At 40.6% G+C, this 24,761-nt stretch overlaps 1 long non-coding RNA gene across 1 annotated transcript in view; it reads right to left on the bottom strand.

Moving 5' to 3' along the window:
• The window catches only part of Gm40652, a 42,959-nt gene that overhangs the window by 5,483 nt on the left and 12,715 nt on the right, over positions 1 to 24,761 (bottom strand). Inside the window, exons 2-3 of the long non-coding RNA XR_871657.2 lie at positions 7,564 to 7,599; positions 7,140 to 7,222 (exon numbers count right to left, since the gene is read on the bottom strand). This is a non-coding gene — a long non-coding RNA (predicted gene, 40652). The remainder of the gene's footprint in view (positions 1 to 7,139; positions 7,223 to 7,563; positions 7,600 to 24,761) is intronic.

The following is a 24,761-nucleotide window of genomic DNA, read 5'->3' as shown; positions in this document are numbered from 1 at the left end:
AGAAGGGGAAAAATTGCCTTCCTTTTAGAACAGTGTATGTGTGCGCGCGCACGCACCTGTGCTTGCATGTGCACGCATGTGCATGGGTGCATACATATATGGGAACACATGCACTAGAGGCATAATTGGGTATCTTCCTTGACCAATCTCTGTAGGAATATTTTCCTACTTTCAAATGCTGATTTCTCTGCCCTCATATCTTGTTTCAATCCAGACATGGCTTTGTTTTGTTTATTCTTAGAAGCTTGTCTAAACATTGCTTCTCATTCATTCCATGCCTTGCCAATAAAAGTCACCGAGCCAATAAAGAATTTTAGAGAGAGAATAGGTAAGACTTTGGATTCTAGAAGGGGTGGAGACAGAGAAAGGGAGAGGAGGAAGGAGCCACAAGGGAAGTGAAGAAAACATCAGGAGAAGAGAACAGCATCAAAAAAGGGTGAAAATTCCAAATAAGATGGGATTACTGTCTGGAAGGAAGAGTGAATAGCTTGGAGGTTTAGAATGGAGTAATAATTGCTTGGTATTTGATTCAAGGCAATTTTAATAAATCTGAGTCTCTCTGTGTGGTTATTGGAGAATTAGCTGGTTATGAAATACAGCAGTCAAATTAATTTGCTGCTTATATTTATATTAAAAATAATTCACTTTACAAATCTCCAGATTATCTTCTGAGATACCATCTCTCACTAAGCCTGCTGCTCACCAATTGGTTAGACTGACTATCCTCAAAAGTGTTAGGATCATCTCTCTATCCCCCAGGGCTAGAGTCCCAGGTGTGCAGCTTTGATGTGGTGTTGGTTATGAACTCAGGCCTTCATGCTTGCAATCTGAGCTTTTTATCCAATGAACTATCTCCCTAGCTTCAAATTAAACTTTTTAAAAGCACATTAGTTAATTCTTTTTCTTAAAATACCTGTCCCTAGGAGTATCCCTCACCATGGTACATCAATTGTCTGCCAGATTAGGTGCATGCTCTCCTGCTGAAGCCAGACAGAGCAGCCATGAAGACTGAGCCGTCTGTCTGTTAGTTCTACAGGTAGTACCCAACTATTTAGTCCAATCAATAGGTTGGCAAAAAGAACTCCCCAGCCTCACACAATTCCAGACTTCTACTTAGGAGACTGAAGTACTCAAATCTAGGTCACTTAATCATATCTTATCTCAAAACAGAGGACTGAAAAAATACTTGTGAAATTCACAGTGAGAGGTAGGAGGCAAGCTACATGACTTGAGACCCAGTGATAGACCATAAGACGCTCCTTCTTTACCTATATCTTACCACCATACTTCAAAGAGCCTAAGTGCATCATATGCAGTTACTGAAAAAAATTACAAAATCTACTAAAAGGAAAAATAAAAAGCTTCACAATTTAAAAGGGCAGCAAGAATGAAACAAGAACACCTGAAAAAATGTTCAACATCCTTAATCATCAGGGAAATGCAAATCAAAACAACCCTGAGATTCCACCTCACACCAGTCAGAATGGCTAAGATCAAAAATTCAGGTGACAGCAGATGCTGGCATGGATGTGGAGAAAGAGGAACACTCCTCCATTGTTGGTGGGATTGCAGGCTTGTACAACCACTCTGGAAATCAGTCTGGCGGTTCCTCAGAAAATTGGACATAGTACTACCGGAGGATCCAGCAATACCTCTCCTGGGCATATATCCAGAAGATGCCCCAACGGGTAAGAAGGACACATGCTCCACTATGTTTATAGCAGCCTTATTTATAATAGCCAGAAGCTGGAAAGAACCCAGATGCCCCTCAACAGAGGAATGGATACAGAAAATGTGGTACATCTACACAATGGAGTACTACTCAGCTATTAAAAAGAATGAATTTATGAAATTCCTAGCCAAATGGATGGACCTGGAGGGCATCATCCTGAGTGAGGTAACACATTCACAAAGGAACTCACACAATATGTACTCACTGATAAGTGGATATTAGCCCCAAACCTAGGATACCCAAGATATAAGATACAATTTGCTAAACACATGAAACTCAAGAAGAATGAAGACTGAAGTGTGGACACTATGCCCCTCCTTAGAATTGGGAACAAAACACCCATGGAAGGAGTTACAGAGACAAAGTTTGGAGTTGAGATGAAAGGATGGACCATGTAGAGACTGCCATATCCAGGGATCCACCCCATAATCAGCATCCAAACGCTGACACCATTGCATACACTAGCAAGATTTTATTGAAAGGACCCAGATGTAGCTGTCTCTTGTGAGACTATGCCGGGCCTAGCAAACACAGAAGTGGATGCTCACAGTCAGGTAATGGATGGATCACAGGGCTCCCAATGGAGGAGCTAGAGAAAGTAGCCAAGGAGCTAAAGGGAACTGCAACCCTATAGGTGGAACAACATTATGAACTAACCAGTACCCCGGAGCTCTTGACTCTAGCTGCATATGTATCAAAAGATGGCCTAGTCGGCCATCACTGGAAAGAGAGGCCCATTGGACATGCAAACTTTATATGCCCCAGTACAGGGGAACGCCAGGGCCAAAAAGGGGGAGTGGGTGGGTAGGGGAGTGGGGGTGGGTGGGTATGGGGGACTTTTGGTATAGCATTGGAAATGTAAATGAGCTAAATACCTAATAAAAAATGGAAAAAGAAGAAATATTAAGCCACCAAGTTAAAAAAAACAGGAATAATAAATGAACACACTGAGAATTAAAAAAATAATAAAACAATGTTTAGTGTGCTAAAGGTTTTCATAGAAAAGGGAGAATGTGAAAACGTGGGCAATGTGAAAAGAATGATAAGCTATAAAGAATACTAAAAAATACTAGAAATCAGAAAGCACTATAATGAAAGAGCAAAGAAAAAAATTTTAAATGTATCTATTTGTTTATATTGTCCCTCTAGGTCCCTCCTTCTCTGAGTCCTCCCCCACTCTTTCCTCCATTTCTCCTCTGAGAGGGTGGGACCCCACCCTGAGTATCCCTCACCATGGTACATCAATTGTCTGCCAGATTAGGTGCATGCTCTCCTGCTGAAGCCAGACAGAGCAGCCATGAAGACTGAGCCGTCTGTCTGTTACATATGTGCAGGGGGAACTCGGAGGACTGTTCTAGCCCTTGTATGTTCTTTGTTTGGTGGCTTAGATTCAGAGAGCTCCTAGGGGCCCAGGTTTGTTGACTCTGTTGGTCTTCCTGTGGGGTTTCCATCTACCAGTAGGTCTTTAATCCTTTCCTCAACTCTTCCATAATTGTCCCTGACCTCCCTCTAATGTTTGGCTGTGGGTATCTGCTTCTGCTTCAGAACACTTCTGGGTGGAACTTCTCAGACGATAGTTATGCTAAGCTCCTGTCTGCAAGCATAACAGAATATCATTAATTCTAAGGGATTGGTGTTTGTCCATGGGATGAGTTTTGTGGTGGGCTGGTTATTGGTTGACCTTTCCTTCTATCTCTGCACCATCCCTGCATTTCTTTTAGATAGGATAAATTTGGGGTTAAAAGTTTAGTGAGATTTCCCTACTAAGGATAAGGTGTGCCTATCCTTTCACTGGGAGTCCTGCATGTGTATAGGAGGTGGCCTCTTCAGGTTCCATATCCCCACTGTTAGGCATCTCTGCTAAGGTCACCTACATTGCTTGCTGGGAGCCTCCTCTATCAGGCCTCTGGGACGTCCTAAAGATTCTCCATCTCCTGCCCCTAGACAGCTGCAGATTTCCATTCAATCTTCTGGCCGACTGGGCCTCTCTCCTGTCTCCCCATGCACCTGATTCTGCATTTCCAGCCCCCCTATCCCTAGTTGCCTCCCTCCATTTGCCCCCTATGACTATTTTATTTCCCCTTCCAAGTGTGATTCAAACATCCTTGCTTGAGTCTTCCTTCTTGTGTAACTTCTTTGGGCCTATGGGGGTGTATCATGAGTATTCTGTACCTTATAGCTAATATCCACTTATCAGTGAATACATACCATGCCTATTATTTTAGGTCTGGACTACCTCACTCACGATATTTTCTAGTTCCATCTATTTGCTTGCAAAATTGCTGATGTCCCTGTCTTTAATATCTGCATAGTATTCCATTGTGTAAATGAACCACGTTTTCTGTATCCATTCTTTAGTTGAGGGGCATCTGAATTGTTTACAGATTCTGGCTATTACCAAAAAAAGCTGTGAAGCCTGTGTCCTTGGGCTATGGTGGAACATCTTTTAGGTACATGTCAGGAGCAGTACAGTTGGGTCAGCAGGTAGAACTATTTCCAATTTTCTGAGAAACCGCCAGATTGATTTCTAGAGTGGTTGAATAGGTTTACAGTCCTACCAGCAATGGAAGAGTATTCCTCTTAATCCACATCCTCATCAGCATATCCTGTCCCACGAGTTTTTGATCTTAGCCAATCTGACTAGTGTAAGGTGGAATCTCAGGGTCATTTTGATTTGCCTTTTGCTGATAACTAAGGATGCTGAGCATTTCTTTATGTCCTTCTTGGCCATTTGAGATTCCTCTGTTGAGAATTCTCTATTTAGTTCTGTGCCCTGATTTTTAATTGGGTTATTTGATATATTGGATTTTAACTTCTGGAGTTCTTCATACATCTTGGATATTAGCCCTCTGTTGGATGTAGGGTTAGTGAAGATCTTTTCTAAATTTGTAGGCTACTATTTTGTCCTATTGTCAGTGTCCTTTGCTTTGCAGAAGCTTTTCAGTTTCATGAGGTCCCATTTATTAATTGTTGATCTTAATGCCTGAACCATTAGTGTTCTGTTCAAGAAATTGTCTTCTATACCAATGCAGGCAAGACTCTTTCCCACATCCTCTTCCATTAGGTTTAGTGTATCTGGTTTTATGTTGAGTATCTTGATCCACTGGGATTTAATCTTTGTAGAGGGTGGCAAATATGGATATATTTGCATTTTTCTACATGCAAACACCAGTTAGATCAGGGCCATTTATTGAAGATGCTTTCTTTTTTTATTGTATGGTTTTGTCCGCTTTGACGAAAAACAACTGTCCATAGGTATGTGGGCTTATTTCTGGCTCTTTGATTCAATTCCATTGATCAGCCTGTCTGTTTCTACATCAATACCATGGAGGTTTTTAAATACTGTTGCTCTGAGAATAATTTCTTGATAAGCCTAGTAGAAGTGGACATAAGTGTTGAAGAAATTGCAGGTTTTGAGAACATATTGAAAATTGTTTAACACTGAAAACAAAGGAACTGTAAGTGACCTAAAGCAGCACAAAAACCCAAACAGAACACAGTGTCAAAGTACTGTGAGGAAATACAAAATGTATTACATATATGTAATTGGAATGCGAAGAGGGAAAACTAGGCCAAGAAAGAAATGTCTAAAACAGGAATGGCAAATTTCTATATCTAACAGTTAATTACAGATTTAGGATATATACATACATATATATATATATATATATATATATATATATATATATATATATATATATATATTCAACAATAAAGATCCTCAAAAGAAACCTATGCCAGGCATATGACACTTCAGAAAGTCAAAATTAAAACAGAACAAAATATAGTAGAAGCTGGAAAGGAATAGGTACATCTTATCTTTATAGAAGCAAGGTAAGAGTTACACTAACTGTATATCAGAGACCATCAAAGCAGAAACTGCATGCAAAGAAATATTCAAAGTACTATGTGAGAAACCCCCATAAGTTTGAACCCTATATCCTGAAAACATATTGCTAAGAAGTAAAAGAGAAATCATTTCCACAGACAATTTTTTGTCATTTTACCTGTCTTGCAAGAAATGTCAAGCATTCATTAGAGAGGAAAAGGTAACATCAGAAACTTAGACCTATATAGAGAAGTATTGTGGAAAATACTGATCTGGCAAAACTGATTATTCAAAACATTAGAAACAATGCATTTGATCATGCGTACTTCCTATGTTTACATTATATATATGAAATATACATATACATATATTTGTGTATAATTGAATGAAATATAACAATGATAATAGAATGGAAAGGAGAAATTAGTATTTATTTGTTACTGTATTGTTACTATATTGTTACTATCCAGGATCATTGGGAAATGGACTGGGAATCGTTTTACATATACATTCTTAATTCTCTCTCTCTATATATATATATATATGTGTGTGTGTGTGTGTGTGTGTGTGTGTGTGTGTGTGTGTGTGTATTTCTGTGTATTATATAATAACATCATAGTTGCTATGAGAAAGTACAAGCTTTCCCATTTTAAGGCATTTTTATTAGATATTTTCTTCATTTACATTTCAAATGTTATCCCCAAAGCCCCCTATACCCTCCCCCCGCCCGCCCTGCTCCTCAACCCACCCAGTCCTGCTTCCTGGCCTTGGCATTTCCCTGTACTGGGGCATATGATCTTCACAATACCAAGGGCCTCTCCTCCCATTGATGGCCTCCTAGGCCATCCTCTGCTACATATGCAACTAGAGACACAGTTCTGGAGCACGGGGGCGGAGGGGTGTACTGGTTAGTTTATATTGTTGTTCCTCCTATAGGATTGCAGACTCCTTTAGCTCATTGGGTACTTTCTCTAGCTCCTCCATTAGGGGCCCTGTGTTCCATCCAATAGATGACTGTGAGCATCCACCTCTGTATTTGCCAGGCATTGGCATAGCCTCACAAGAGAGAGCTATGTCAGGGTCCTGTCAGCAAAATCTTTCTGGTATATGCATCCAATTAAGTGTCAAATAATAAATAAATATGTCTCTTTTTGCTACTGCTTATCACCAGCATACTAATATTAATAAGTAGCACAGTAAGACAAAAATTGGAAGAAAAAATAAATAGATAATACAGATAGAAGTGAAACTTTCATTAATAGATGTCATAATCATCTATTTAGAAAATTTGAAATAATTGATGAAAATTCTTAGAACAAGCAATTAAAGTAATGTTTCTGAATATTGGTAAAAATAATGCTAATTACTGGTCTTCCTTGTACACCAGAAAATGAGAACTCAGGACAGAATCTTAAAACAGGGAGTAGGGGACAGGAACTGAAGCAGAAGCCATGAAGTCACACTAGTCACTGACTTGCTTCTTAACAGAACCCAGAAAGACCTGCCCAGAGGTGGTACTGCATGTGCTACTGACTTTCCCACATTAATCATTAAACAAGAAAATATCCATAGTCTTACCTACAGGCCAATTGTATGGGAGGATTTTCTCAATTGAGGTTGCCTCTTCCCAGAAGACCCCAACTTGGGTTGAGTTGACAAAACTATAAGGAAATATTTTTAGAAGAAATAAAGGAATTATTATCTGAAACATACAAATAACTCTTCATCCTGAAAAGAATAATAAGAATAACCAGCTAATAACGAGAATAAAAAGAATAATAAATAAAAAAATGGGCTGAAGATTATTACACAACTCTCCCAACCAAATAAAAAGAATAGATGTTAAATAAATTTATAAAATAATGATGCATACTTATTTGCTATTTGAATAAAAGTAACCTAAAGCAATGCTGAGATACCATTATGTAATTGTGTATATGGCTGATATGGAATGCCTAGAATGCCAAATATTGGCAGATATATATAAAATAAAGGAGCTTACATTTATTTCTGGTGGATGCAGGTCATTTGATGGCTTCTGAAAAAGATAAATATACTCAGTAACTGAACAATTCTACTCTTGGTGCTTGACCATAGACATAAAAAATGCCCACACAGAGGCCAAATCATAGAGGTGTAGAACACCATGATTCATGGTGTGGATACTTGGATATAACCAAAGTGTCCCAGAGAAGACAGCATGAGTAAACTTCTGTACATTTTGAGACTATTAGAGTATTAATATGCAGTAGACAGAATGTGCAGCCAGACCAGTAGTAGGCATGGAGGAAACTTAATCTTTTCTCTAAGTGAGAGAAGCTGATATGAGAAGGCAATGGCATTATGGGAAAAGCAAAAACGAAGAGACAGTATAAAATAAAAAAATAAAAATAAAAAAAAAGTCAGTGTTTGGAAAGGATTGATGACATGGGAAGAGCAGAAAGAATCAGTGGAGCACAGAAGATATTTAGGACAACTAAATACACTTTACGTGTGCCCCAGTGATGGATAGATTTTAGTCTTCTGTCTGAATCATGGAACTTAGAACAACCATGGATAACCCTGGGGATGTAGACAGTTACAATGGCTTCATCTACGTTCATTCCTTGTTGCAAATGTACATCTAGTGCCGCTTGTGGACTTCTCACAAATCTTCTGGAAAATCTTGTGCATACTTTCGAGGAGCAAAATAGAAAGAAGTAGATATCTAGGATGGACATGGTCCTTTGTGGTTTTGTTGTAGATACTATAGATTTTCTCTTAAGTGATACATATGAGTTATTTGAGGTGCTTTATGTGTAGTTGGAGGGGGGCTCAGTTATTCTCTAAGCACTCTGTATAGCTTGTCCCTAACCACAGAGCCCAAGCCAGCTAATTCCTGGTATAAGTGATTGGCAAGTTTAAATTTGGAACTTAAAGATACTGCAGGCAGGTTGCCGTCTATTGTTTTCCCTGAACACACACCCTTCTTGCTCTTCACTGAGATCATCCAGACTTTCCACGGCTACCCTCCGTTGTCTGTTACGCTTTTATCTTCACTCACTTTTATCCTTTTTCGAATCAACACTGAAAACCAAGATGTGCATTTCTTAATTAATAATTTCTTTCTCCTTCCTTCCTCCTGCCCCTCCCCGACCCTTCCCCATCTCTTTCTCTCCTCTCTTCTCTCCTTCATTGTAAGCTTCTATGAGTAATAGCCTTGATTCATTATCTCCTAAGACATGTATTGAGGGGGAAAACAGCAAACGTTCCTCAGAACACCACTTTCATTACGATCTCTCTCTTTCTGTCCCTGTTGTGGGGACTGGGGTCTCTGGTGACTGTTGACGGTACAGTAGAGTCAGCACAAATCAGAGTTCTCATTAGTTTAGAACATGATACTTTTTTTTCACTAAGACTCAAGTCTTATCAATTTCAAGGCAGAAAAAAAACTATCTCATTTATTTTGATACACATGCAATTCAGCTCTGAAAACTTCAGCTCTCTACACATATGACAAGATAAATAAGTTGTGAATGACATTCACTTTCTGTTTACACTGTTGATGAGAAAAGTGATTGTGAATGTTTGAAGATTACCCAGTGATATGAAATGATTTTTCTTAAAATCACCCTTGACTTTTCCTCTCCTGGTATAAATTATCCCATACACCCTTTCATTACTAGCTGTTGATCTCACTGCCCATGGGACTCCTGTTTACATAGCTCTCAAACCATTCCAAATGTTCTTTAAATTACCACTTACTACTTACACCAGCGTCTTTTTAAAAATAATGTGTCTTCTCTCTTATCAACCTGACTTAATATTGCATAACATATACATTATCTAGACTCATTTTATTTAAATAGAACTCTCAAAAGAGTATTCAAGTCCTTTAGAAAGCTGTTGAATTTTAGAATGGACTAGAGAGACAAGCTCATCACAGCATGTTAACGAGTTTGAACACTATCCAAACACCATTCACATGCTTAATTTCTGGCACACTAGTATCCCCCTGCCTTTCATGTCTCAGTAACACATATCTGTTAGTCTCAGCAAATATCTCTCCTCGAAGTCCCCAACTCACTCATAAACCCAGAGAGTGAGCTTTAAACACCACCCTCTACTCCAGAGGATTTCTGAAATGCTGTTGCAAAAATTGTATCCAATAGAAATTTTATTTTGTTAACATTTTGCTTTGTTCTCTTCAGGCTTTGTGATGCAGAGGAATTTCTCAACAGAGAAGTAAACAAATGTTAGCAGATCCATATAGAATCAAATCAGCAGGGAAAGAATTTGCTTTGTTTCACAATCTCCCCATGGTGGTAAGACAACACTGCAACCAGAGGGTGGAAATGCTGATTCAGTGTTTACCCAGTGTTATTAGACGCGTTCTCACGACCGGCCAGGAAGAACACCACAGACCAGAATCTTCTGCGGCAAAGCTTTATTTCTTACATCTTCAGGAGCCAGGGTGCAGGAAGCAAGAGAGCAAGAAGCAAGAGAGCGAGAAAACGAAACCCCGTCCCTCTTAAGGAGCATTCTCCTTCGCCTCGGACGTGTCACTCCCTGATTGGCTGCAGCCCATCGGCCGAGTTGACGTCACGGGGAAGGCAGAGCACAAGTAGTCATAAGATACCCTTGGCACATGCGCAGATTATTTGTTTACCACTTAGAACACAGGATGTCAGCGCCATCTTGTAACGGCGAATGTGGGCGCGGCTCCCAACATCTCCCCCTATCCTTTTAATAAGAGCAAATAGGCCACCCATATTAATGAGAGTGGAGATAGAGGTCAAATCCCCAGTGTGTAGGTAAAGGAGCCATGTACAGGATTAGCTCTTAGGCTTACAGGCTTTTACCCAGAGCAACCCTGACCTGCTCCCGTGTCGTTTTGCCTGGGGGAAGGGAACTAGGACACTGAACCTTCATGAAAGATGACATGTCTCCCTAGAATAGGCTCATATATGCCGCAGAGCCTTTCCATTGCAGTGCTTAGCCTTGCAACTCTCTCGGGCTGCTGAAGCACACTCACTCTATCCCGTGCAATGAGTCTAGCCTCATGGGATATAAGAGCTGAGTGGCCAGCGACCTATTGCCTAAGCATAGATAACCATATATCAGGGGGAGCTCCATGTTCTAGTCCTGCAAGCGCCTGGGCAATAACCACCTTGTCTCTCCTAATTTGGGCCTTAAGCTTACAGACCAATCAAAGAAGCAACACTAATCCACAGCAAAGTGTATCTCCAAATAATATTAATCCCACCCATTTTTTAAAGAAAGAAAATGCTGAGGAGATCCAATTGGGTAATCCTTTGGTCAGCGACAGGTCCAAGCGCGTGGAGTTGACCTGAAGTCTCAATTCCCGAAGGATCTGTTCAAATTCAGCCATCCAATTCTGTAACATATACTGAAAAAGACTTTTTGACAAATTAGCTGCCCTAGTAAATTTAACATACTGAATGGAAATAACACACAATCCCGGAAACTTTTGTTCACATCCCTGCTGAGTTATTTGTCATAATACATCTAGTTGTATCTGGACAAGATCTATGAGTTGATTAACCAGCATGAGACCTCTCTGTATCTTGACATTAGCTGAGGCCTGTTTATCTATGACTGTAGTCACTGAGGCTGACAAAGTGTTAATGGTGTCAGTTGTCTGGACCTGTCCAGACAGAGCCAAGGCTGTCTGAATTAAGGCTAAACCCAGTTCCCAGTTAGTGGTAAAAAAGCAGGAGAATACTTGAGCATTATACATCACCGTCATTGGGAGTGGAAATGTCGACATTATCCCCCAACGCTGCTCTCTCTTTATTATTGACGCCCTGGACATCACCAAGACGAGGGACATCAGTATTCCCTTGGTCAGTCTGGATTTTTCGGGTGAGTCTTTCTGGTATCCAAAATGGGTTGTTTTCATTCTGTGGGAAAACACAGATAGCTCCCCTGGATCTTATCAAAATAGGATCCGGGCCATACCATTTATTATCAAGGACATTTTTCCATTTAACCATCTCATTGGGCCTATCTGGCTCTGTACAATGACGTTCAGCCGCAGTATGGCCATGAGCATCAATATTTAAAAAATTGAGTGTAAAGAGTGCCAAAGACACCGACACTCTTGGTGCTCGGGGTACAGTCTCCTCAAAAGTTCCCCTCTTCTGTTTTATAAGATAGGCTTTGAGGGTGCGATGCGCACGCTCAACAATACCCTGTCCTTGAGGGTTGTATGGAAGTCCAGTCAGGTGGGTTACGTCCATCTGACGGCAGAACTGTTGGAATTTTTGAGACGTATAAGCTGGTCCATTATCAGTCTTAAGGAGTCTGGGTTTCCCCCAAGCACTCCATGCCTCAAGACAATGTTGAATCACATGTGAGGCTTTTTCTCCAGTTAACGGAGAGGCAAACATGATGCCAGAACATGTGTCAATGGACACATGGAGATATTGAAGTTTTCCAAAGGAAGAAACATGTGTAACATCCATTTGCCAGACCTGTAGAGGTCGAATACCGCGTGGGTTAATTCCCACATGAGGAACTGGCAAGAACTCACAGCAGCTTTGACATTGAGTAACAATGTCACGGGCTTCTTTTCTTGTCAAGGAGAAACGACTGCGTAATGTTTCAGCCGTCACATGAAAATTGTTATGAAAATTTCTTGCAGCCTCTACCGGGGATGATAGGGCAGCAGCCACCACTTTAGTGGCCTTATCTGCCAAATCATTTCCCAGAGCCATGGGGCCAGGTAGGCCTGAATGGGCTCTAACATGAGTAATATAAACAGGAAATCTTCTAGATAACAAAACTAATTGTATCTGCTGAAAAATATTGGCAACTCTACTGGAAGGCTTAATCACTCCAGCCACTTCTAAAAGATTTACTGCATTTACCACATAACAGGAATCTGACACAATATTAAGGGGTTCTAAAAAGGTTTTTAAAACTTCTAAGACCACTAAACATTCTACCACTTGAGGTGAATTTTCATTATATTGTTTGGATACCACTTTACCATTAGCCACATAGGCACCTATGCCAGTTTTTGATCCATCAGTATATACCACAATCCCCTTTTTAAGTGGGTTTCTTACTGTTATTTGTGGAAACACAACAGATTGATTTTGGGCAAACTGTAAGATTGGATGTTTTGGATAATGGTTATCTATTTTTCCTGAAAAGGAGGTAACTAAAACTGCCCAATCATTAGATGCGGCTGCCAAGGTTTGAACCTGTGCAGCGGTATAAGGTACAATTAAAAGATATGGACTTTGCCCAAAGTGGGTGATTGCTGCTTTTAGGCCTTTAAGGGCAAGCTGTGCAATTGCATCAGGATACCAATCTATTATTTTAGCTGGGGATACGTTTGGATGGATCCACAACAATGGCCCATTCTGCCACAAAACTGCAGTTGGCAATTGTGCTGTCTTAAAGACACACAAACTGAAAGGCTGCGAATCCTCAATACGTTGTAATTGTGCATTCTGTAAGGCCTTTTCCACTTTTTGTAAGGCCTGGTTAGCAGCTAGAGTAAGAGTCCTAGGGGAGGAGATATGAGGATCTCCTTCTAAAATACTAAACAAAGGCCTTAACTCAGCGGAAGGAATCTTTAAAAAAGGTCTAAGCCAATTAATATCTCCCAACAGCTTTTGAAAATCATTTAAGGTATGGAGGTGATCTCTTCTTATCTCTACCTTTTGGGGCACAATCTTATCTGGGGACACCACAGAGCCCAAGAATTGTCCTGTATCAGAAATTTGGACCTTTTCTGTGGCTATCTGTAAACCCCACTGACTTAAAGTTTTAAGTAGAAAAGGATATGCCTTTTGTAGCATGGTAAGGTCTTTATGGCACAGGAGGATGTCATCCATGTAAAGGAGCAAAATTAAAGAGGAGAATTGTTCCCTCACTGGCAAAAGAGCTTCTTGTACATAAAGTTGACACATAGTAGGACTATTGGACATTCCCTGTGGTAAGACCTTCCATTGATACCTCTTATCAGGTTCCATGTGATTAATAGAGGGGATGGTAAAGGCAAATCTGGGCCTATCCCTTGGACACAAAGGTATAGAAAAGAAACAATCTTTAATATCTATAATAATTAAATTCCAGCCACGTGGTAAGGCGGAAAGTACAGGGAGACCCCTCTGTACTGGGCCAAATAAGTTCATTTGCTCATTAATGGCTCTGAGGTCATGGAGCAGTCTCCACTTTCCTGACTTTTTCTTAATTACAAAAATTGGAGTATTCCAAGGTGAGGTAGAGGGTTCAATATGGCCTAATTTTAATTGTTCCTCTACCAGTTGAATCACAGCTTCTAGTTTTTCAGAGGATAGGTGCCATTGAGGAACCCACACTGGGTCCCCTGTTTTCCATGGTATGGGTCGTGCTGCCCCAATGGCCGCTAAGGAAAACCCAGACCCTGTCTGTCTTGGTTTCCATTAGGTGAGATGGGCTCTATCCTTCCCTGTTCTTGATGTCCTAACCCTTTTCCTTCTTTATAACCCATCTTTGCCATGATATTTTTTGCTTTAGCTGAATACCCTCCTGATGGGGCGTTTTCATTGGACAAAATAAGGCCCAAATGCTGCATAATATCCCTTCCCCAGAGGTTAACCGGGAGTGGGAGCACATAAGGTATGAATTTCCCTTGCTGCCCTTCAGAGGATTCCCACGTCAAGGCAATGGAGCTTATAGTGGGACATGATTGATATCCTAGGCCCTGTAATGAATGAGATGACTCTGTGGTGGGCCATGCTTTGGGCCACCAATGTGTAGAAATTATACTTTTATCTGCTCCGGTATCAAGGATGCCTTCAAACTCTTTTTCATTAATCTTAAGGCGGAGCTTAGGTCTATCATTTAAAGATACAACCAAATAGGCAGAATCATTTCCTGAGGAGCCCATCTTCTTTATCTCAGGTCCTGCAGATTTTTCCCTGGTATTATCAGGGAGGAGCAGCAGCTGAGCTATCCTATCTCCTTTACTAATAGAAAAAACGCCTTTAGGGCTTGAGCACAGGACCTGTATTTCAGGGGAATGTTGACAATCCATAACTCCAGGGTGGACTACTAAGCCCTGCAAGGTGAGTGAACCCCGGCCGAGAATAAGGCCCATGGTTCCCGGGGGCAAGGATGGTATAGGCTCCACTGGCACCGGCTGAATACTCATTTGAGGCATTAATAGGAAGTCGGAGGCGGCACGCAGGTCCACCCTTGTGGGTCTTCCTGGGTCGCCTCTCTGACTGCTTCCTGGGTCCTGACAAACCGGTTCCCATATCTTTGAGGGCCCTGGGACCGAGGGCCCGATGACCCGTTTTTTGGCACATCAGTTGATTGACTATCAGGTGGGGGAAGGACTCTGCCCTTTATATCCCTCACAGAGCGACACTGGTCAGCTCTATGATAACCCTTGCCACACTTAGAGCAAAGAGTGAGAGTCCCTCCCTGTTTATCTGGAGCTCTGCAATCTTTCTTAAAATGCCCAGGCTTTCCGCAATTAAAACATGTCCTCTGATCATTTCTGCTCATGGAGCGGTTCTGAGATTGGAGGATGGCGGCCGCTAAGCCTGCATTGGTGAGAGGTCCCCCAAGCTCTCGACAGACCCTGAGCCAGTCTTGTAAGCCTTTGTTCTTTCTTGGGGCTATGGCCGCTCGGCACTCCTTTGTGGCTTGCTCATAGATTAGCTGTTCTATCAGAGGCGCAGCTTGCTCTGAATCTCCAAAAATACGCTCTGCTGCCTCTGTCATTCTGGCCACAAAATCTGAGAAGGATTCCTGAGGTCCCTGGATTATCTTTGTTAACTGCCCAGTGGTTTCACCTGCTCGAGAGAGCGCCTTCCAGGCCCTAATAGCCGTGGAAGAAATCTGGGCATAAGCTCCCCAATGGTAGTTTGTCTGATCAGCAGAATAAGCTCCCTGACCCGTTAACAAGTCAAAAGTCCAATCTCTCTGCTCTGGAGTCAAAGCAGCTGCGTTTGCTCGGGCCTGCGCTTGTGCAGCTTCGTGCCAAAGCGCTCTCCATTCCATATATTTGCCCATACTAGGGAGAGCGGCTTTTACAACCGTTTGCCAGTCGGCAGGAGTTAGTGCCATGCCAGCGAGCCTGTCTAACTGCACCAAGGTAAAATTAGCATTGGTTCCGTATTTACGAACCGACTCGGCAATTTCCTTAATTTGTAAGTATTCTACCGGAGCGTGGACACACCCACCCTCGGCTCCTTCAAAGACCGGAAATGCCTGTTGTATTTTCCTTTGTTCCTCTCTGGGAATGAATGAGTCTGCGCACTGCCTCTCTGCGCACTGCCTCTCTGCGCATTGCTGACGCACTACGCAGGGCGGGGACTCCGCATAGGGCGGACCTTGAAGCCGACTGCCCTGAGGTTGAACAGTACGCTGGCTTTCGCCAGCCGCTTTTGGCTTTTTTCTTGACCAATTAGCTGGCTGGTAATGGGCTGCTTCTTCCTCCCAGTCTGTTTCCTCAGAAGAGAATTCTTCATCTGCTTCAGAACTACTAAGAGCTGGCTTCCTGAGCTCATCTAGTGACGAGTATCTCCTAGAGACCTCCGCTAATTGATCTTTCTTCTTTTCCCTTTTTCCTCTTTTTCTTCTAATCTCTCTCCAGGTATTCCTACCTAACCTTAACTTTTCCTCGGGTTCAAGACCCTTGGAAAGGCCTGTATACTTATTTTGTGTACCATATTTCCTCTTTGTTCCTACTCTCTCTCCCCACTTTACTTCTGATAGCTTGTCCTGAATTTCATCTAGAATCCGCCCTATCTTAACCACTTGATAACATGTGAAAAGGAACAAAAGGGCTCCTAACACCAGAAAGAATTCAAGGCCAAACATATTCCACTTTACTTCTGATAGACTGTCTTGAATTTCGTTAGAAAGTTCAAGATCAGACTTACCTCGTAAAGCTATACTCACTGGTACTCTCGTTCCCCAGCTGAAAAGTTCTGAATTCATACAGTTGAATCCTTCTTAACAGTCTGCTTTACGGGAACCTTTATTACCGCGACCCGCAGTTCTGGTTCTGGAATGAGGGATCTTCCTTGCGCCAGTCCCGAGTTTTTTCTCGTCCCGGAATTCGGCACCAATTGTTATTAGACGCGTTCTCACGACCGGCCAGGAAGAACACCACAGACCAGAATCTTCTGCGGCAAAGCTTTATTTCTTACATCTTCAGGAGCCAGGGTGCAGGAAGCAAGAGAGCAAGAAGCAAGAGAGCGAGAAAACGAAACCCCGTCCCTCTTAAGGAGCATTCTCCTTCGCCTCGGACGTGTCACTCCCTGATTGGCTGCAGCCCATCGGCCGAGTTGACGTCACGGGGAAGGCAGAGCACAAGTAGTCATAAGATACCCTTGGCACATGCGCAGATTATTTGTTTACCACTTAGAACACAGGATGTCAGCGCCATCTTGTAACGGCGAATGTGGGCGCGGCTCCCAACAACCCAGCCTGGAATGTTAGTAGCAGTAGCGGTACAGTCAACCTTCCTACATTCCTGCCATGGAAAAGTGCATTATTTAGCATAAAAAATTAAATACATCTTATTATTAGATTAACATTTACTAGATTTCTGACTGTGTTATCACAGTTTGTTTTCCCAAGTCAAATTCTACAGCTCTTTCTTAGAAATAAAGTTCCTAAATTCAATTCTCAGTTATATAAATTTACCCTACTATCAAGCATCCCTGCACCCAACTCTGTATCTATTCTCAGACCACTCTAATAATGTGAGTTTATTTTCACCCTTTAATATTTACTTACTTCTTATTCATCTCTTTAAGATGAGGGGGGAAGTATTGGTTTTACTTCCCAAAGTGAGGTTTAGAATTAGTGCCTTAGTAAAAATTTCTGGAGGAGTATTTTGTTTGTTTGTTTGTTTGTTTTGTCCCCCATGAAGGAACTAGAGAAAGTACCCAAGGAGCTGAAGGGATTTGCAGCCCCATAGGAAGAACAACAATATAAACTAACCAATACCCCCAGATCTTCCTGGGATTAAACCACCAACCAAAGAAAACACATGGTAGGACTCATGGCTCTAGTTGCATATGTAGCAGAGGATGGCCTAGTCGGTCATCAATGGGAGGAGAGGCCCTTGGTCCTCTGAAGGTTCTTATGCCTCAGTATAGGGGAATGCCAGGGCCAGGAAATAGGAGTGGGTGGGTTGCTGGGGGAGGAGGAGGGGATAGGGCATTTTTGGAGGGGAAACCAAAAAAAGGGATAACATTTGAAATGTAAATAAAGAAAATATCTAATAAAAATACTCTTTAAATATCCTTTAAACAAACTTTTGACAATGGCTGATTAATTTATTTTTATTTTGAAGAAAGAAATTGATAGACAACTTTCTGCATAGAAAGTTTTGTTCTCTCATTCTATTTGTTGAACGCCTTTTTCAAACATAAAATTAGTTTAAGAACCATACTCTACTCTGGCAAAAATTGACGCTTTATCACATCTGTACATTGATTAGAGAGATACTCTTGGTATGTTACAGGTATTTTTTTTTTCATTACTTCATCTAATCCAAGGAATTTTCCAACCCTGGACTGCATGGCTTACCCTGAATCCTCTGAATCTTTGTCCATCTTTCTTTTGCCTCATTCACACCCCAATCAAGTTGTCATTGTTCCCATGTTGACTCAATCACTGCTGCCCGGATTTTCTGTCTGCTCTGCTGCCTCTTTCAAGATGTTTATGATAGGTAGTAGTATCTTCCTTAATATTTCCAGCTCTCCCTCTAGCACATGGTAAAGCTGTACTACCAGTCCCTGTCTGAAAGAATGAGATGATACATGCATGGTATCCTGGTGAATATCTATGCAGAGCCTATGAAGACCTTACCTCTGATAAGGGCCACTTGTGAATGCTTTGTTGGCTAGGTACCTCGAATGATGGCAAAGAAAATAGAACCCTTCCCCCAAACCCAAATTCACCTTAGATTTTTTAAAAAATATATGTTTTTTTAAGTCATGAGAATTGAGAAGCTATTCTTGATATAGTGTTAGATAGACTTTCTTTGGTGACATGCTTTTCTGCTCACAAAGAACTGTTCTTGAAATGATCTTTGAAATGTAGAAGTCTGATTCTGTTGCTACCGTGCTTAAAGTTATTTTGTGGCCTCTGGAGACAGAGAAAAAAATGAAAAATAAAATCACATGTGTGTGTGTGTGTGTGTGTGTGTGTGTGTGTGTGTATTACTCACTTCTCTGTTGCTATTATAAAATGTTATGATCAAGGCAATTTAAAAAAGATGAGTTTTTAGTGGGATGAAAGACAATGAGGGCTGAGAGTCATGATGGACAGGCATGGCAAAAAGCCACAGGAATGGTCTGAGAGTGAACAACATAACCACTATCAGAAAGCAGAGAGAGACCTGGAAATGGGGCAGGTTATAAGTTCTCAAAGGCTTCCCTCCTCCTGCCCTACCACCTGTTACACATTTCCTCCAGCAAGGCCACACTTCCTATGCTTCTCTAAACCGTGCCAGCACCTGGGGACCAAATGTCCAAATTCCAGAGCCTGTAGGGCACATTTCTCATTCATATAACCACAGTATTATGCCCAAGGTCTTTTATGAATGAGCCACTACTATATCCAATAAAAAATTTAATAACATATCATTTTTAAAAGATGAAAATACACTGATTTTATGTAGATTGTAAAATCTATCACTCCCATCTCGTACTACATAGTCTATAACTTTAAATCATGTCAGTATCTAGGCTATTGGAATATTTATCATAGTATGAATTTTCCCTTAATGACTGACAACCTTTCATTCATTCAACTAACATTGTTGAGATGGAATGTAGGACATGTATACATTTAGTGTTGCCCCAGCCAGTGAGGGAATCAGCATTCATTATGACATGACACTTGAGGGGTATATGTGTCTGGATTAGGGTGGGAGGGTCACAGAATGCTTGACGGGGAATCCTGCCTGAGTTCCTGATTGTATTACCTAACTAATAGTATTAGATGAAAACTCTCAGGTTCTGTGTATCAAATACCTCCTTCATGGTAAGTGACCACCCTTGTGACAGATGATTGTGGAAGTTGAATTAAATCACCCATCTGGAGTATGAGGAATGAAGGTAGAGGGCCTCTGTCACAGGCTCATTCCTTGAAATTTGCATATATGAAAACAGGATTCAAACTTGCACATTATCTCTGTTTGCACAACATTCTAGGTATGGACCTTCTAAGGTTTAGTATACTTCTGTAAAGGTCTGCCTGCCCCAGCCTAGCTGTAGCCATTATTTTTTTACATGTCTGCCAGATATTTCATATTGTTGCTTGTAATATGCCTGCCAGTCACTGGCACAGAAAAATAGCCTGACTCAGAGCAAGATCATGCTAAACCCATTCCCTGTTATGTTCTGTATGTGGTTTGTTAATCTTAAGAAATCCCACAAAGCTTTATACAGGACTCATCAAGTTAAAGGTCAATGTGAACTGTTAAATACCTAAAATGACTTGAGTCAGAGCTGACCACTGGGCAGCACTTCTTACACCTACATATGAGCTCATTGTGCTTTTTTTTCTATATAAGCCTGCCCTGAGAAATGTTTGTTGTCATAGTTCAGATAAGTTTGAGCTACATCCCTGATCTGATCAGATTTAGGTATTCAATCAATAAACCATCCCTGTCTGACTGAGATCAGTGTTTGTGTGGTTTGTGGGGTAACACATGGGCCGCACCATTTCAAGGTAATTTAAAATATTTCTTTTTCTGATAGTGATGATTGTGTTTCCCTTTCCTTTTCAGCTCCACCACCGACCCCCGACTCCCCCCCCCCCCCATTTGACATTTGTGATTGAAGAGGCACAGGCTGAGAAAACAGGATCACTTGAAGCCTTCTTTAGGTCTTACAGCATCTCCAGGGGCTGATTTGCAAAAGTATCATTGAAAACATTTCTGTTCCTGTGTAGAAATCTGCCCATTCTGTCTCTCTCTGGAAAACATTGTAGTCAAGCCATCCAGTTTGACTACAGACAGAAAGCCTCACAACGTGGGATTTACAATGGTGTAAAGCAGGAATTCTCAACCTTCCTAACGCTGGAACCCTTTAATACAGTTTTTCATGTTGTGATGTACCCCCCCCCCCAGCCATAAAATTATTTCTTTGTTACTTTGTAACTACAATTTTCCTACTGCTGTGTAAGCATTTTATATGCAGGATATCTGGTAGGAGACCCCAAAGGGTCCCAACACACAGGGTGAGAACTGCTGGTGTGGAGGATTTGACTTGCAAGAGTGATTTTTCATGTCACTTTCTCATAGCAACTTGGAATCTGTAGTTACTTTGGAAAAATAAAAATGCTCATTTTTTTCTTGATGCTCTCAAATTACTTTGTCAGTTGTCCTCTTCTGTCACCAGATATTTTAAGAGAGAGAAATTGTACCACACATTAATATCATGTAACTATTAGAATGTAGGGTTTATCCTTGCTTGGAGAAGTATTATTAATTTTTGAAATAGAAAAACAATCTTATCATACTTCTTCACAAAACCGCCAAATAACACACAAGCTTTTACCCCTGTAAAAAGCCAAACAAAGTAAATTTAAATTAAATTGAAACAAAATTGCAAGCTAAACTAAGTCGTCTTTGATTTGTGGAAGACTTATAAACACGTTCATCTTCTTTGATAGGTAAAGACAGCCATTTCAAATACTATAGTAGGAACTAATATTAGTATGTGTCTAACTATCTCAACAGAAATCCATTACCTTATTGCTCTTGCCCAGTTCCCTATATCCCCTATTGTTCTCTTAACTATGCCTATAGCCCATAACACATTCATCTCAAAGAAGTGACATTTTATAAATGGAGATAAATTACATGTCTTTCCTGTTTGAAGTCTTCCAAGGACATACTTAAGACCTTCTTAGAAAGTTCATGAGCGAAAGGATGGACCATCTAGAGACTGCTATATCCAGGGATCCATCTCATAATCAGCTTCCAAACGCTGACATCATTGCATACACTAGCAAGATTTTGCTGAAAGGACCCAGATAGAGCTGTCTCTTGTGAGACTATGCCGGGACCTAGCAAACACAGAAGTGGATGCTCACAGTCAGCTATTAGATGGATCACAGGGCCCCCAATGGAGGAGCTAGAGAAAGTGCCCAAGGAGCTATAGGGATCTGCAATCCTATAGGTGGAACAACATTATGAACTAACCAGTACCCCCGGAGCTCATGTCTCTAGCTGCATATGAATCAGAAAATGGCCTAGTTGGCCATCAGTGGCAAGAGAGGTCCATTAGTCGTGCAAACTTTATATGCCTCAGTACAGGAGAACGACAGGGCCAAGAAGTGGGAGTGGATGGGTGGGGGAGCGTGTGGGGGACTTTTGGGATAGCATTGGAAATGTAAATGAAATAAATACCCAATTAAAAAATAAAGAAAGAAAGTTCATGAGCCCTACCTTCTGTTGAGCCCTACCTTCTGTTGAGGTTTCAGTTTCTGTTGCGCTCTTCTTTCCTTAAAACACTGGCTTCTCTGCCATTTCTGGGATATAGCACTTTTAATACCTGGATCTTTATATTTTCAATTTCTGTCCAAGGAAGCATGTCTTTTTTAAAAACTCTTCAAATACTGCCAGGCTCCTCTGTATCATTCCTGTCTCTAAAAGTGTATTTTCATTCATTTCCTAAATTAAATACTCCATTCTTTGATGTTCAATTCCCTCATGTGACAATTTTGATTTTAATTGTGATACATAAAATTATAGTATTTTTTTAAAGCTGGGCAGTGGTGGTGCATGCCTTTAATCCCAGCACTTGGGAGGCAGAGGCAGGAGGATTTCTGAGTTGGAGGCCAGCCTGGTCTACAGAGTGAGTTCCAGGACAGCCAGGGCTACACAGAGAAAACCTGTCTTGAAAAAAAGAAAACAAAAACAAAAACAAAACAAAAATTATACTATTTTTTTAACTAAAAAAAAATCAGTGTCTTTGTTTTCAATATAATACAGATTTCACAAGGCTAGGGATATTAGAATGTTTGTCCTGCATCTTCAGATCTTAAATAATACCTAGAGTAAAATGGGCTTTGAAAATATTTGTTTATAAACAAACAAACAAATAAATATTTAGCATTATAAAAATATTTATTTACCTGTTGATACAATTAACCACTTTAATAAACTTGTTATTATTTTTATTCCTGAAACAAATCAATCTTGATGATGTTTCATTTAATTTGATGGTAATAATTTTAAAATATATTTACTGACATTTATAGATAAGATTAATCTACAGATCTCTGTGTTTCATTCAGAACTCTTTAAAAATAAGCAGTCTTCCTGTCATTTCCTAAGCCTCATATTTTCCATAAAAATTAATTTCTTGAGAATTCTGAAAAAAAAAAAAAAAACAAAACCCACATCTCTGAAGCTAGTTGTTTACATCTTTTCAGTGTGAGTAGGGTCACTAGATATTTGATTTTTTTCTTTTTCAAAAATAATTCCTTTTGCCCCCTGTTGCGGGAAATATTGAAAAAGTCAACCCGCCATCTCTCCTGCCCTGCTGGTCGGTCAGTGTTCCTGCTCTAGTAACAGCACTGGTGAGCCACAACATATGTCCCAGTGGGGTCCTGCTCAGGGTGTTCTCACCGCTGAGCTACTCTCTCCCAGCTAGCAAGTTCATCTTGCTTTTACTCAATGCCCCCCATCCCCCACGATCAGCTATCTCAACACCTAGTTACCCAGTAGAAACATGACTCTTAAAGCTTAATTATCCAATCAGATTTACATAACAAAATCACAATTTACAAGATGCTAATACAATAATTTCAGAGCCAATTGATAGAGATAAAGCTTTAACCCAATTATTCTAACCTTGTGAAAATCTTAGCTACTTGTGACTGTTTAAAACCACTTAGAATCAGGATCATCTTCCTGTTAGTCTGCCTCCATGTTGGCTTCTCTCCTTCTCCCCTCCTGCTACTTCTCTCTCTCTCTCCCTAGCTTCCAAACTCCAAGCTCCTCGTCCCTTTTCCTGTCCAATCACAGGCCTGCCACTGCCCTAATGTGATTGGACAGAGAAAATCCTGCAAAACCCTCCCAATCCATCTGATTAGAAGTTTCAAGTCTAACGTGATAGTATTTCTCATAATTTTGATAACGTGATTACCTTCCAAAGGTTTACCCCTTGGTTTCCAGTTAGATGAATCTGTACGCTCAGCGAGCTAAAAGTCACTTCTCTCAAAAAAATCCCAACATCTCTAAAACTGTTACCACATTTCCTTCAGGTTCCAGTCCATCATAGTTTACTGCATAGAAAAATAACATATAAAAAAAGGCAATTACTGAGAAGACAAAAAAAAAGGAATGTTAACTTCATTATATATGAAGTGTGTGTTGGAAGGGTCTTAATGTGTAGTTTCTGTGGAACTAGCAATATTCCTTAATTTAATGGTTAGATGGATATTTTACTTAGTGATATTTTATTAAACTATGCAATTTAGTCAACCATTTTTTATGCTGTATTACACAATAAAATGGTTTTATGAACTCAAAATACTGTTTTTGTTTTGCTCATTTTACTGGCAAAAACTTTACCACAGATCTGATTGTTCTGAAAGATAGACATTTGGGCACTCTCTTGTGGCAATCTGGAATTACAGAAAAATTTAAACAAGAAAGTAATGTAATAAAATTTAAGAAGATCAAATTTCAAAGTAGGAAAACGGCTTATGAAGAGATTTCAATTGTTCCCTGGAGATGTTGCCTGTGGCTAAAATGAAGTTACAGGGACCAGATTTAGTGCCCTGCCTGATTGAACAAACTACTGACCAAAATATGTGAGCCTGGTTAAGAGGCTGAATATTAGGCAATGTTGGACAGTGATTCCTGGGAGACTGTAAATAAATGGAGCAAGGCCTAGGAGTCACAAATTCATTTCCATTCCTCCTGTAAAGTGGTAAAGAAATCCTGGCAGTGCGCAGCAAATCCTTAGGTTGATGAGGCAGAGCTGCTCATTGGCTAGGTGAAATTATGGTAAGAGTAATTTGCCTCAGACTAAGGGCTGCTTTTATTATACAGCAAGGTTTAAAAACCATGAAATTAAAATTCCTGCTTCCAAATAATAGAATTCCAGGAAACATACAGAAAGAATACTGTAGTAACACAAAAATATGGAGCACTGTGAACAAGGTAAATTTATAATGTCTGGAGTCTGATAATTCATTGAATATTCAGAG

Source organism: Mus musculus, chromosome 10 (genome assembly GCF_000001635.26).
Source record: "Mus musculus strain C57BL/6J chromosome 10, GRCm38.p6 C57BL/6J".
In the NCBI taxonomy this organism is placed as follows: Eukaryota; Metazoa; Chordata; class Mammalia; order Rodentia; family Muridae; genus Mus; species Mus musculus.
This window is presented reverse-complemented; position numbering and strand designations above follow the sequence as displayed.